We start from the raw sequence: 15,124 nt of genomic DNA on the forward strand, positions 1-15,124 counted from the left end.
TTAGACCGGGTGGAACGTCTGGAAGTGATCCTCTTTGAGGGAAGGGGCTTTTCTCGAAAGGTATTTTGTAACCCTCAGATATGATCGACTGTACCCATTTGTCTTGAGAGAGGGAAAGCCAGGCTTCTGGGTACAGCGACAATCTCCCCCCGACTGCCTCCAAGGGTGGGCAGTTGGGCAACACCTCAGGGATGCTGGAAGGGCTTGTCAGAGAGAGGCTCTCTGCTGCCCTGGTTCTGTGGACCCCCTCTGCCCCTAGGGCGGCGTCTGTTGTTATTACCCCCTCTGCCTCTGGGGGTAAACTGACCACGTGCATCAGGCGTGACTCCCTGTGATTTTCGGAACCACATTTTCCCTCCCTTCTGACCTTTGGGATAAGGTCTAGAAGGAGTGGAGAAACGGACTCCTACGGCAGAAAGAGTCTTGTCGTCTTGCTCACACCTGGTCAAAGTGTCCTTCACCTGAGGTCCAAACAAAGTTGTCCCATCAAAGGGAGAGTTTGTGAAGGACGCCTTAAAGAGGTCTGCAAAATTGCAAAGCCGCATCCAGGACTGACGTCTGAGAGCCACTCCTGTGCCTGCGGCTCTACTCGCCCCATCGGCTGCATAAGAAATGAGCTGCATGGAGGAGTTAGTTAGGGAATTTAGGATTCCCAGCTGAGAGGCAATCTTCTCTTGAGCCCCAGCAGCTGATGGATCCTGTACTACCTCACCCAATTCTTTGAGGATATCTCTTTGAAGTCGGGTGAAGTGACATAAATAATTCAGCGAACGCATGGCAAAGGTCGCTGAGGAAAACATCCGCTTACCATACCTGTCCATGGTCCTAGACTCCTTGTTAGGAGGATGGACTGGTACGGAAGGATCTGCAAGTTCCTTTTTGGTGGCGGCCGCCACCACCATGGCATCAACCGGGACACCTTTGGTGAGAAACTGTTTTTCAGTGGGGGCCGTGATAAATTTAGAAGGCCTCCTGGGGACTGGTTCCACCAAATCAGGAGATGCCCACGCCTTTTGAGCTATCACGTCCATGAGGGGGTCAAAAGGCGGAGACACCCAGGAGGTGGAGGGTCGAGATCCAAAAGCCTCCAGGTATACCGATTCATCCTCGGAGGGATTAATGGAGGGCCAGTTCCCCCTCTGTTTCAGGAGTTCAAGGATGTCTGAAAAGGAGACATCCTCAGAGGGGGATCTTGGGGACCCCTCCGACTCATCTAAGTCGGTATCTGATGTCGTAGACTCAGGGGAGTCTAAGTGCTTCCTCTTGCAGGTTCTCTTACGCGGGGGTTCCCCTGAAGGATCAGCAGAAACCTCAGAAGAGGAAGTTCTTCCCAATGGGGAAATCTGGGGCGATGGATCTCTGGGCCCAGGAGCAAGAGAGTGGGAAGAGATATCTACAGGCACCATAGAGGGAGGAGCTAATGGGACTGACTGCTGACTGAGCTCGGGGGCTAGCACACTCCTCATCACCTCGAAGGCTCCCCTCCCGGGGAGGACCGAGAGCTCCCGCTCCGAAGAAACAGGAATCCCCGGCCCCACCGAAAGGGAAGGCTCCAAAGCAGATGTCAGCGCCGAGCTGACCAAGGCTGAAGCTCCGAGAGGGAGAACGGGGTCGGACAAGGGTCCGATGCCACTCACCCCCTCGGAACCAACCAGGGACGCCCGACGACCGGATCCCTCCAAGGACGGTCTCAAGGAGGAGATAGGAGTTGAAGACGATGGAGCCGAAAGGGGTGGTATCAGCTCCGAAGCACCAACAGTCACGGTACCAATAATCTCCGGCTCCGAGCTCTGAAGGAGAGTCGAAGGAGGAATTTCTGGAGGGTGTGGAATAGTGGTCGTCTGCTGAGATGGGCTATGGAGCATCTGGGCCAGTGCCTGTGATTTCAGCAGTCTACTCACCACTCTCTCCAAGTCATGGTCTGAGAGTCTGGAAGACCTTGAGGATCGGCTCCGATGGCTCTGCTCCGAAAGTAAGGGAGAGGCCGGAGCTGAGTGGATAGACTCCAGCGAAGGAGATCTAGATCTCTTTCTCAACGGAGCCATCAGAGCCGAAGAACCTTCGGTTCCATTTGGAGCCGACAGCTTGTCAGCTCCGAGCTGGGTTAGAGATGTGTTGGCTCCAGCCGGAGACGACGCAGGCTTCGAAGCAAGGGTATTGGCTCCAGCCGGAGCCAATACAGGTAATGAAGCAAGAGTATCGGTGCCGACCGGCGCCGATACTACAACTTCCAAGAAGGAAGGGTCCGGAGCCGATCTCAACTCCGGAGGAGTCGGAACCAAGGCCACAGACTTGGACACTGAAGGCTGGGCCTTGGATGGCTTTGAGGGCTTCCCCAAGTCGGACTTAGCCGAGGAGCTCTCAGGCTTGAGAAGACCTCTTAGGATAAGTTTATTTCTACGTTCCTGCAGGACTCTCTGGCTGAAAGAGTGACAAATAGCACAGGAGTCCTGCAGGTGTAGGGGTCCCAGGCAATAAATACAAGAAGTGTGACCGTCTGTCAGAGACATCTTCTGACAGCACGAGTCACACTTCTTGAAGCCTGAGACCCTAGTGTCTTTAGACATGACTGAGTTCTAAACACAAACACACACACCACTCAGTCCAAAAATTACACTAACTATACTAAGTACAGGGAAATAAAAATACACAGACACACCTAATCAAATCCTGACAGGAAATTGTTTGGGAGGGTAAGGCCTAAGGCCTGACTAACAAAAGGTATGGATAAAGGAACGGGAAACTAACGGGAATAGGGCTAAAGTGAATCGAGGAACTAATAAACTAATAATATGGAAAATGTAAGGTACTGGGATAGTGAAATCTCTCAGAAAGAGTAATTAAATTCACTTACCAGGAGCTGGCAAAAAGCATGACCTCATGAGCGAAGCGGCAAACGAGATCTGGGTAATCACCGCCTTGCATCATGGGATATGGGGCTGCCTCGAGCTGGTAAAAGTGACTCTCGAGCTTAGCAAGTGCCGAGTCGGAGCCGAGGATCAGCTCCGAACCCATCCAGCAAGAATGAAGGCGAGATTGACAACTTAACATTCATACTTTACAAACACACCTCCTGTGTATAGTCTCAAGAAAATAAAAATCTATATCATGGGCCACACAATTAAAATTCAGCTAATAACTAAAATCTGCTTATTAGACTTTCCTTACACAAATAAACAAATCAGTAAACATACCTAATGTTTACAAATTTTGATTATAAATGCTTATTTCTGACAGTAAAAAATTTACCCTTTAACTTTATGTGCTAATTCATGTAAAACTGATTTTCCCCAAGCAATTACACTATTATACACCATTTCTAGAAATAGCCATTAAATATAGCTATTTGATTAGCTAAATGAATTATTTATGTATCAACTGCATTTAGCAAACTGCAAGTAATTCCATGTATCCATCCACAACCCCTTTTTCCCATTTTTGCAGATGGGGTTGGGGTGTCACTTCAACAGTGACAATCATTTACAGCCAAGGTTTACACCACCGGGTGGCACGCCCTGCCATGGTAGTTCTTCCATACCACACACTCGCACGCACACTCACACCTATGGCCAATTTACAGTGTCCAATCCACCTACTGCATGTCTTTGGAATGTGGGAGGAAACCCATGTGAACACAGGGAGGGCACCCAGACTCCACACAGAAAGCACTTCATCCAAGAATCAAATCAAGAAACGTCTTGCTGTGAGGCAACAACAATATCTGTTGTGACACTGTGCTGGCCAAAGATGACACACTCAGGAGTGCAGCACCACCCCATGCTACATTGCAGGGTTAGTAATCAGTCTACCTGGTATGGGAATAGAATCCACAGCCTTCTGCACCAAAGGCGATTGTGCAACTTGTTGCGCCAATGACACTAGGAATCAAACTGCAACTAACTACCACTGCAAAAAGAAAACACTTGAAATAATCTGAACTTGGTGTCACTAAGATAGTTGTAACAAGTAACTGAAACATTCTTTAATAGGAACTTCATTTTTGGAAATAGTTTAATGGCATGCATTAAGACAATACCTTCACCTAAGAGAACTGCTTGAATTGTAAACAAGTCTTTAACTGACCAAACATCAGTAGCCTGCACACACACACACACACACACACACACACACACACACACACACACACACACACACACACACACACACACACACACACACACCAGAAGCCCTACCACACTATGACAGAGGTGAATGTGCATGGTCAGTTATTCTGAGGATACCATCATATTCTGCAGTGGGTGAAAACCCATGGTTGAAGAAAAAATCCTTTTAATGCAATAGAGTCAGCTTAAAAAGATGTAGTAAGTAATAGAATACTGGGAATGTATATGGGAGCATTTGTTTCCTATGGAAGGAAGGGATAATAGGCTCTTGCTCAAGCAACTGTACACGTCAGCTACCCGGGGACTTAATCCATCATCAAGAGATGATGATGGTTATTTGGACAGTGATCTCCCAATATTGATTCTTACCTTAAGGATAAATGAATGGGGCCGTCTATTGCAGGATGGCAGACTGTAAGGATAAAAGTACATAAAAATATTTTAGGAATTTGTGGATCTCACAAATGAGTTGCATGAGAGTCATGACAGCAGTGTACCTAACCAGGCACTTGCAACAGTTGGAAAGCCCTAAAGTTTCCTCACCAGAAGAATCCAGGGTATGAATATGCTGTCCCACACAGATCCTCTTAAGGCCTGATGTCTGTATTCAGTCTCCTACAGGTTACTGAAAGGCAATGTATGCCTAACATTATAAGGCATCTTCAGATCCAGCTCTAATGGATCTCTTGCACATCTGCAAAACAAACAGCACTAAAACACTAGATTCAAGTAAGTAAACTTTGCCTGCAACATAAATAGTGAATGCTTGAGAGAATGATGTGTCTCCAAGTATCCCTGCACTATGGAATAAGCTTCCCATCTACATGAAGCAGAGTTCATCCCGTGTCTCTGATGGAAAGAGGTAGACAGCAAGTAAATTAGTCTTCAACTAACATACCCCCACACCTTTAGCTACCTCTTTACAAACATACTCCACCGTATAGATGCCCAAGGAACTCCGGGATAAAACTGAGTTAGTTTGTATGATTATGCTTGTAAAAACCCTGGTGGTTGTAAGCCTTGTATAAACCTATGAACCTACAGAATAAACAGATTCTGTATTTAGATAAATTTTCAGGTCACAGTTGTCCTTAAACATAATTAAAATGAACTATCAGGACATTATTGGCTTGTAAAAGTTTGTTTCTTTTTCTTCTGTACTGTTTTGCTAAAAGGAGTATTTTCCCTGCTTCCTTATAAATGACATGAATGTCACATTTTTTAATCATACAAGACTAACAGCTACACCATTATTCATGCTAGTTATAACTTGTTGTTTAACAGAACTTTCTCGCACTTAAATTACTTATAACTCCCGTCCATAATGTCATAAAAAGTTCACATCACACACCCACAGTATTAACCCAAAACAGCAGAGCAGTACAATAACAGTCCAATACTTTTCTTATTTTTAGTGCTGCCAAATAATAGCAATTAGTATGCTTGAATTTGATGACAGAAATATTAAAAGGTGATGAGTTCTATCCACACACCAGGCACTGGGACAATACGGCAGCACTGGGGGGAGCTGGACTCCTGAGGCATTAAACAGAGGTCACTTCTGCTCAAGCTGGTGGCAGTTCAAATGTGTTTTAATGACCATGTTTTCATCAATGAAGAAAAGAAGGTAGGCTCCCCTTGTATCTTGGCCAACTTTCCACTGGTTAGTGCAAATACCATCTCATATCTCCCCTAAATACAGCACATAAACTCAGTCAGTGGGATCTACTGAGACAACAAAAATAATCTGTTAGCTAATTCCTCTTGTAGCTGCATGCAGTGCTGCTGTAAGACAAAAGGGTCTGCAAATGTAATAAAAATGGACCTGAATGTAGCTGGAGGATTTTATTTGCTGTTAACAATTTGACAGGACAACTAACTACATTGTACCTTAGGAACCAAATGTGACCTGTTTTTTGCAGTTCTGTAGATATAAAATGTTGCTGCTATCCTACCTTTAAACAAAGAGTTGTATGAGTCATGGTAAGTGGAAAACACCTGATCAGCAAATTAAGTAAATTAATTAATAACTGCTTGGTAATCTTTCTTATATAAGCATCTAATTATGCTGGGAGATACAAAAGGAGTTACAGATGTAGTAATAAACAATGAACCTGAACGACCTGAATGAAACTGGAACATTTTCTTTGCATAGCAGTCAGTCTCCTGCCTCCAAAATCAAGGACAAACCCAAAAATAATACAAGGACAGACATTTCAAATCAAGGTCAGTTATTAAATAGTAGTATTACTCAAGTAGAAAGCTGATAGAATAAGAGAACGTGAATTAGCATTAATTATTCTGAAACAAAAGAAGTTTGCAGTTTCATAACTGTCATTATTTGTTGACTTAAATCCATCACGTTTACATATATGTATATACACACACAAAAAGATTCAACTATTAGCCTAGACAGAAAAAAATTTTAAACCAAAAGCAGGTATGTCTATGAGTGTTAGTGACAGTTGAGAGAAATGCCTCCTTTTTCTAATGATTGCCTAAAATGACAATTGAATACATCATGTCTTGAGAGCTGAATATGATGCTTTGCGAAGTTTGGCAGTATGTTATGTTGCTAGCACCACAGCTTTATGCAAAAATGTGTGTTTGTGTTTGTGTGTGTGTGTGTGTGTGTGTGTGTGTGTGTGTGTGTGTGTGTGTGTGTGTGTGTGTGTGTGTGTGTGTGTGTGTGTGTGAGAGAGAGAGAGAGAGACAGAGACACAGGTTGACAGAAGCAGTTTGATCAGGGGGACTATTTGTTTTCACATTTTTCTATAATTATTTCTTCCTTTGCTTATAGCTTCCGTTCATTATTTGCATTTATTTTTTAAGGGGGAATCATATCATATTTATTTTTGGGGGTTCATATCATAAGTGCATTAACACACTTTGAGGTGTGTATTATCTCCTGAATAACATCATACACAGGTGCAAAAGGCACTCTGCACAACTACCTCATACCTTAGAATGCACCCTGGATGTGCTCTTACCAGCAATAACCCACATGTGTTAATGCTTACTTATAAGGTCTATTAGAAGGATGCCAGAATAGAGCTAGTCTACTCTTCACGCTCAGCTAAAAACATGTTTTGTGAATATTGCTTAGAAAATTTCTCTCCTATTGAAGCCAGAATATGCCCTGAAAAAATATGGCAAAGATCTGTACATAACTTGCCTAGAGATAAGATAGCTAATTTGAAAGTAACATTTTTATAGCAAATGGGGAGAAAAAGCTGAAGATGTACAGTGTTTGGTGGGCAACGTTTGGAGAGATGTACATATTTTATAAAAGTAAAAATTGGGAAGGGGCAATAATATCAGGTTGTGAGTACAAAATTTATTTTTCAAGCTATACAGCTGTCAAGGAGCAGGCTTTAACCCACAGAAAATGATTGGTTCGTTACTTATAACCTAGAAAATAGTAAGAATACTCCTAAAAGTATAACAGTAATAAGGGAATGGGTTAGCAGATCTGGCAGGTAACTAAATACGTGAGCTTGAAATTTACAGCTTGCCAGCCACAGAGTTTGTGGATATATATTTACTTTCTCATATTCACAGTTGCATAAGCAGAAATAAAATTGTATGGTTAAATATAGTGTGTAGTTCTAACAGCACAAAATAGTGATGCATTTGTTGTTAAGTGAAACAGGTTCAAGGATGAACTGCATATGCCTAAACTGAGCACCCAGTGGATACACACCCTCACTGAAACTCAAGAATGGTGAAAAAGCGGTCCAATGAGCTAGATGAATGACTACACTTGGTGGGGGTGTTTGGTGTGAAGCCTTTTTCCTGGATATGGGTGGTGTAGGCCCATACTGAGAACAATAGTACATATTTTCTGCATGCCTTTGTGGCCAAGTAGTATTTAGTGGGTTGTTTAGTATTTCATACTTGTCTGCATTTTTATCTGTTTAGTGTCAGTGGTGTGACTCAATAAACCACATGCCTGGAGTATAACACATCTGAAATTTTTACATTTAAAATTTTTATGTAGGATATATGCATGGAACCAATGGCAAAAGTGTGCACAGTGTTCAGGCTTACAGAGGGTGGGAGTGTGTGTATCAGGGCTCAGCTCTAAACCCATATCTGTTCATTCTAGTAAGGGACAGATCAACAAAGATACTGTATGCAGACTCTGAACAGGAATTCTAGCAAATAATAGGGGACTAGAATGCAAAACTGAAGACACACGAGATGAAACAATGCAGACGAGACAGTGGTCATGCCAGTGAATGGGGAAATCAGAGGAAGCTTATAGGTTCACAGGTGATTTACAGAAATCAAACAGCCTTTTTAAGCCTAGGCATGCTTTCCAACACTCATTTTATAGGGGGTATAACTTGGGTATTAGTAGTCAGGCAATAACATGCTTCCTCTTTCTTACAGGGACATGGGTGGCAGGACCAGATGTAAATTTACAGTTCCCCATCCACTGATCCAAGTTGTGCTTGAATAAGTGCATGGAGGAACTCTGCATCCCATGAATGGGAAGCCTGCTCCAGAGAAGGATCAGTCAGTGAGACACATACCTGTCCCTCCAACATGCCTTATTTATGCTACAGACAAGGTTTAGGTCCCTAGATTGGGTGTTTCTAATGCTTTTCTGTTTTGCAGAAGTGATGCAAGTCCATAAGGGCTTGATCAGAGGAAGCTATGAATGCCAAGCATAGATTACGTCTCTGCAGTCTGTAGGAGACCAAGTACAAGAATAAAGCTTTGTTGAGGTCCACATTGGACATACTGTCCACGCCATGTATTCTTTTTGTAAGGAACATCTGTGGCCACTCCAGCTGTAATTAGTCTAATTAAGGCCAAATGCAGTGGGAAAACAAAATCTTTGGATCTAGATGCCATGCAGTTGCTTATAAGCTGGGCAAAGTAGAAGGATTTCCTTACTAGTAGACACAAGATAGTCAAAGGCCAAGTCACTGTCTTTGTGTTTCCAAATCCCTCACCACAGGGTGAACCCTTAGGGGTATCATCAATGCAGTTATGTTTAGGGTGGTCATCTTTCCAAGATACCATTATGAAATTTTTTCCATTGAGTTTTAAGCCTAGATAGAAGAGGCACAGTGAAACAGGTTAACAGTTTCAAGTATCTGGGAGGCGTGGATGAGGAAAATGGAAGTCTGAATGAGGAGGTCAAAGCTAGAATCAGAAGTGCTGCAACTAACTGTCAGAAAGTTTTGGGGGTGATAACTGACAGAAAAATGCCAAAGAAGTTGAAAAGTAAGGTGCACAAAATAGTAGTGCAGCCAGTGCTGTATGGCATTGAAAACTGGGCAGTGAAGATTGAGCAGCTGAGGAAGTTATCAATTAAGTGCATTGGGTACATGTGTAACATAGAAGACAATTTGTAAAGAAGATTTAGGAAAGACAGAAAGAAGGTAAGAGGATATAAGTATATTCAGCCAAGAGATGGACAGATTGCTTGAGAGATGACCTGAGAAGGATGGGCGTGGCTGTCATAGAAGGTAAGAGAGTGGCTCTGATTAGAGGTAAGTGGCAACAGATGACAACATCCTGATCCCATATAAAATATGGGAAAGATGATGATGATGAGTGGAGCACATCCATGTACCATCGCCCTTATCCATGGTCTAGATTTACAAGTAGCAAGAGGAGGTAACAGTGTATACCAAGGAGTGAGTGTTTTATCCATTACCTTGGAAGCATGTGCAGTTATATGGCTATCCGAAGTGCTTGGCCTATCAATGAAAATCCCAACACTTTGAAAAATAAAGTGCTGCTTAAACCAAATAACAGTAAGTTCTACATCTTGCTAGTACATTTTTCAGAGTATTTTATAGAGTGGATGCCTCCCTGTGCCTCAGAGCCCTGCTACAGGCATACATGAACTCTGAGACTGCTGTTGGAGTAAGGGGCATACTCTTAGATCCCAGAATCATAGAGTTAGAATGTGTTCATACTTAAATATCCATATTTTTGAGGATTGCAACAGAAACTCCATTTCTGCAAGGTGCCTTCTAATTAGTTTTCTAAACAGGGTGTAAATTGCAGTTCCTGATTGTTAGGTGTACACACTGCCAGGAGCAGGTGTGATTTTGTAAAATCTTTCTCACTTGTGGCTAGGTAAAGGTAGGTTTTCATAGAAGGATACCCCAAAGTCATTGCTTTTAAGCAAGAGGTAGGTCTGAATCTAAGGTTATTAGCAAGGGGGAGAGGGTAGTAATTGGAGTGGAGTGTCTTGAAAATAAGGGGGTTTGCTGTGATTGGAGAGCTGGTGTGCTTTAGTTGGAAAAGGCAGTGATGTTCTTGTGGAGTGGACAGGTGTATAATTCTAAATATTTTTGTTGCATGAAGCTGATTTGGGAGGAGTCAAGTGCTGTTACTGGCAGGATATACTGTAGTCCATACTTCTCAACTGTCTAGATTGTTGCCTCATATTTTTGGTCTGTTCCTTATAAAGTTTGTGGTTTTCATTGATTTTTGTGGCAAATCAGTGAGGACTGAATTCACTAAATAATGACATGCATTTGAGTTTCAGACTTCCTATCCTTTAGAAAATGCATAATAGCACAAGTTCTTTTGTTCTAGCTACATTCTAAGTTTATAAGAGCAATATTTAAAATGTGTCCCTAATTTGGAGCTTTGTCCCCCCATTATTTTTGACTTTGTCCAGATTTTTTGTGCTTATAGGTTGAGCATTATGCTATAGTCTAGTTATTGGGGTTTTTTTTCATTTTTGTTTTTTTTAAACACCTTTATTAAATTATTACTTAATAGATAGAAAAGCATACAGTAACAGAAAAGAGAATAAACCATATTAACATTTTGCCATTTACATAGCTATTTATACATCACATTTCCTTCCTTATAACTCATCAGTCCATCGTTACATAAATTGCTAAATTCCTGCCCTCCTTTAAACCAATACTCCTCCTCCTGAAAATTATCCTGCATGTATTGTTCTCAACATTTCTATTTATTTCAATGTAATTTGCTACTTCCCTTTTCTAGATATCCTTATTCCAGTTCTTTTATCTCTTTTATAATATGCAATTTTGCAATTACAATTGGTTTATACTTCAATTTCCATTTTCAAGTAATTGCTTTTATTGGCAGCCAACAGAATTAAACTTGATAAGGCCTTGTTATGTCTAAGTTATTCAGATCCTGTGTCCCAGCTCCAAAGAATCATTTCCTTAGTTAGAGCCATTTGCTCATCTTATATTTGTGAGAGATTACTCTGCAGGGAATTTTTAAAATCTACAAACACATAACACTCCCAAAATGTATTTTTTCAGTTACCTATTTCTTCCCCATCACACCTCCAATATTAGATATTCACCTGAGGAAATATTTTCTGAAGTCTAATTGGGGTATAAAAACATATGCAAACACTCTCAAGCAAAGATCCTAAACCTTTTGGACTTTGTTCCATACTTGGGAGCCATGCACATGTCCATCCATTGTTCTCTTGTAAATTGCATTTCTAGTGTCTCTTGCCAATCTTTTCTAACTCCCTCTGTTTAATTATTATAGTTATCATCCAATATTTATATGCCCTACAAATTATTCCTTTTCTAACAGCAGCTTCTGTTCTAGATTCAACTAAATACTCTAGCAGAGCATGTATTTCACTTAAGATTCCATTGTCCCTTTATTTTTGCTTAGACTCTGATATCAATCCCTGGTAGGGAAGGCAGGATCTAGCCTGCAGTGCAAATGTTTTCTTCGTTCATCCCACCCCATTACCTTTCCCTCCCTAGTTAATTGCTCCCAATACCTTGGTTCCTTTGCCAGTTTTCTCTCGTAAATTCCAGTTCCCTCTTGCATATTTACTGTACCCCTACTTGCAGTTATTCCTATTGACAAAGTATCCTCTGTCCATTCTTGTGTTGGATTAGTGGTTAGAATACTTTCTGCTTAATGTAATAGTCTATATCATTGTTATTATTCTCCTTAACGATCTGTAACCAAAATCCAATTCTCTTTTTCTTTAGCTTCCCCCTGCTTCTTTATCATCCCTTTCCATTTTGAATTATACCCTTCTGCTTGTGTTGGGCATATGAGCCTTAACTGTGTAGCTCAAATATCCCTTTGAATCAGATAATTCTAAGTCACCTTGTTTTATTGGAAGGATCGAATTATCCACTTAACTTGTGCCCTCTTCCCCATCTAGATAAATTCTGTCAATCGTTTATTAATTATTGCTCACAACCTCTTCTCTGTCTGATAAAAATACCCCTAACCTGTATATAAAACTAAAGTGATTAAAAACATTTTCACTGCTTCTGTCTTACTATTCATATCCATAAACAAGAAATACCAGTTTCTCAGTTTTGTATTACCTTTTTTTAGTCTCTTCCCACATATCTTTAGCTGCCATAACAGAAGCCTTTTTAATCCATACTCCAAAATAGTTCATCTTATGTCTCTATAAACATGGGTATTGCTGAACCAGTTTATGTGTGGTTACATAATTTATTGCTATAGCCTTTGTTTTACCTTCATTAATTTTATATCCCCAAAAGGCTTGAAACTGTCTCAAAATGTTCCGAAACACTGAGATATCCTTTTTCTGGTTGAAAGTGTCTCAAAATGTTCCAAAACACTGAGATGTCCTTTTCTCGTTTTATCAGGTACAAAATAAATTGTCTGCAAATAAGGCCAACGTTTCTTGATTACAATATCAATTATATCCTTAAAGTTCTGAGTCCTTTATTTCTTTGCAAATGATTCTAAATATAAGGCAAATAAAGGGGAAAGAGGACACCCCTGCCTGGTTCCTCTGTTCAGATACAACTTATCAGAGAGGAACTTTCTCACTTTGATTCTTTCCTCCTATTCTTCATATATTCTACTAATTAATCTTATTATTGTAACATGGAATACAAATACTTCCATTGCCCTGCTCATGTAAATCCCAGTTTATTCTGTTGAGCATTTTGGTTACTGTTTTGTGCCTTGGGTCACAGGTTCATTTCTTTACTCTGTTGAATGCTTCCTTTACATCAAGACCCACCAAGAGCAGTGGCATTTTCTTACATTCTACTTCCCTCCTAATCATTATTGTTCTATTAATGCTGTAAAATATTTCTCTCCCTTCCACAAAACCGCATTGATCCATATCTATCAATTTTGGCAAAAAACATTTCCATTCTTTTAGCTATTCTCAATATAAACACTTTAAATTCAAGGTTTAAAATTAAAATTGAAATGAGTCTACTTATGAAGCGGAGTCGAATGGGTATTTACCATCTTTGGGTAATACAGCCACTGCAACTTACTTTCAATATGTTGATGCTTCCCTGCTTTTAAAATGCTATTAAATAAAATCATCCAGATCTTTATCACTTTTGTCACTCCTAATGTCCAACCTTCCACAGGAATACCATCTGTTCCTAGAGACTTTCCTGAAGATTGATTATACATCACTATTTTTTTTCTCATCTCCTTCTACCTTAACTGTTAGCTGTTGAGCATCATCAACCTCTAACATTGACATAATTAAGTCTTCCATAAATATTTAAATTTGTGCTTTCTTGATTTCCACATTTATTTGCTTTATACATTCATAAAATTTCCAAAATATCTCTAATACCTGTACAGGATCTCTGGTTATTTTTCTTATTATAGGCTAACTAAGTTTGGTGACAACCCTTTCTTCTTTCCGTTGCCTAAGTTGCTATGCTAAAAAATGTTGTGCTTTGGAGTTATCATGACAAAACAGTTGTGAAATCCCTATCTTCCTAATTTCATGAATATCCTCCAGATACTCCCTTATTTTCTCTTTAGCAATTTGCATTTGTCCCTCTTCTTGTACTATGAGATACTACTTATTCTGCAATACTTTAACCTTTGCCAGTCCCATTAAGTACTTATTACTTCTTAACCATATTGTGTTCTCTTTTATTTCTACCCTATTTTTAAAGGGTCTATATTACATAAACGAAGTTTCAGAACTTCGAGTACCATATGATCAAAGTTCTGAAACTTCAAAACTATTAAAAAAACCTCCTAAACAAACAAAACTAAATTCTTTAAGCAGGTGGGCAAGCCCCCCTGCACTCTCCATGTGGGGGGGCTGTTACACCACACCCCCCGCTCCTTAAATATACCAACTCTGAGATCTCGCTACAGCATAGGAAAAGGAAATCTTCCCTTTCCGCACCATTCTCCATCAAAGTGCGATCTCAGAGTTAGTATATTTAAGTAGCGGGGGTGTGGGGGGTGCAGGGGGGGCTTGCCCCCCCTGCTAAAACACTTTAAATTAACTTTACTTTGTTTTTTTTGTTTTGTTTTTATAATTTCGAAGTTTCAGAACTTCGATCATATGGTGTCGACCATATGGTATTCAAAGTTCTGAAACTTCATTTATGTAATATAGACCCATTTTCAAATTCCAAGATCATTTTATCCCACTTACTACCTATAATTTCTGAAGATGTTTCTATCTGCCCAAATAACTCTCAAATCATTTCCACCACCCATCCCTTAAATTCCTCTCTTTTTAATTGGTAAGTGGGAAAGTTTAATATCTCATTTTGATATTAGCCTGCATTTTATCTTAGTTTTTATCAGCTCATGATCTGAAATAGTTATTGGTTATATGTTGAGGCTTTAAATTAAATGCACACGTTCTTATGAAATATAATTTCTTTCTAGTCTAGCATAGTTATTGTACCTTGAGCTATACCGTAAATTTCACATCTTCCATTCCAAATATTTTCATAACTTTATTTAGAAATCTGCAATCTTTTATTATATTTTCCCCTCTAGGTCTCCCTAATACATCCTTATAATTTTTCATAGCAACTTCCAGACCCCACCTATAAATAATATTCACTGTTGAAAGTTGATTTTTCACCCAAAATGTTCTTATAAGCTCCATAATAGCATTTTATGGTACAATGTAACTGCATACCAGCTTAACCTTTCTCCCTTGCCAATAGCCCCTTCTTACCACAAATATATCATTATTGCCTTTTTTCCTCTTATGTCACTATTGGAGCCCAATTAGTATA

The sequence above is a fragment of the Protopterus annectens genome, chromosome 7.part0 (genome assembly GCF_019279795.1).
Source record: "Protopterus annectens isolate FY-2018-M chromosome 7.part0, PAN1.0, whole genome shotgun sequence".
In the NCBI taxonomy this organism is placed as follows: Eukaryota; Metazoa; Chordata; order Ceratodontiformes; family Protopteridae; genus Protopterus; species Protopterus annectens.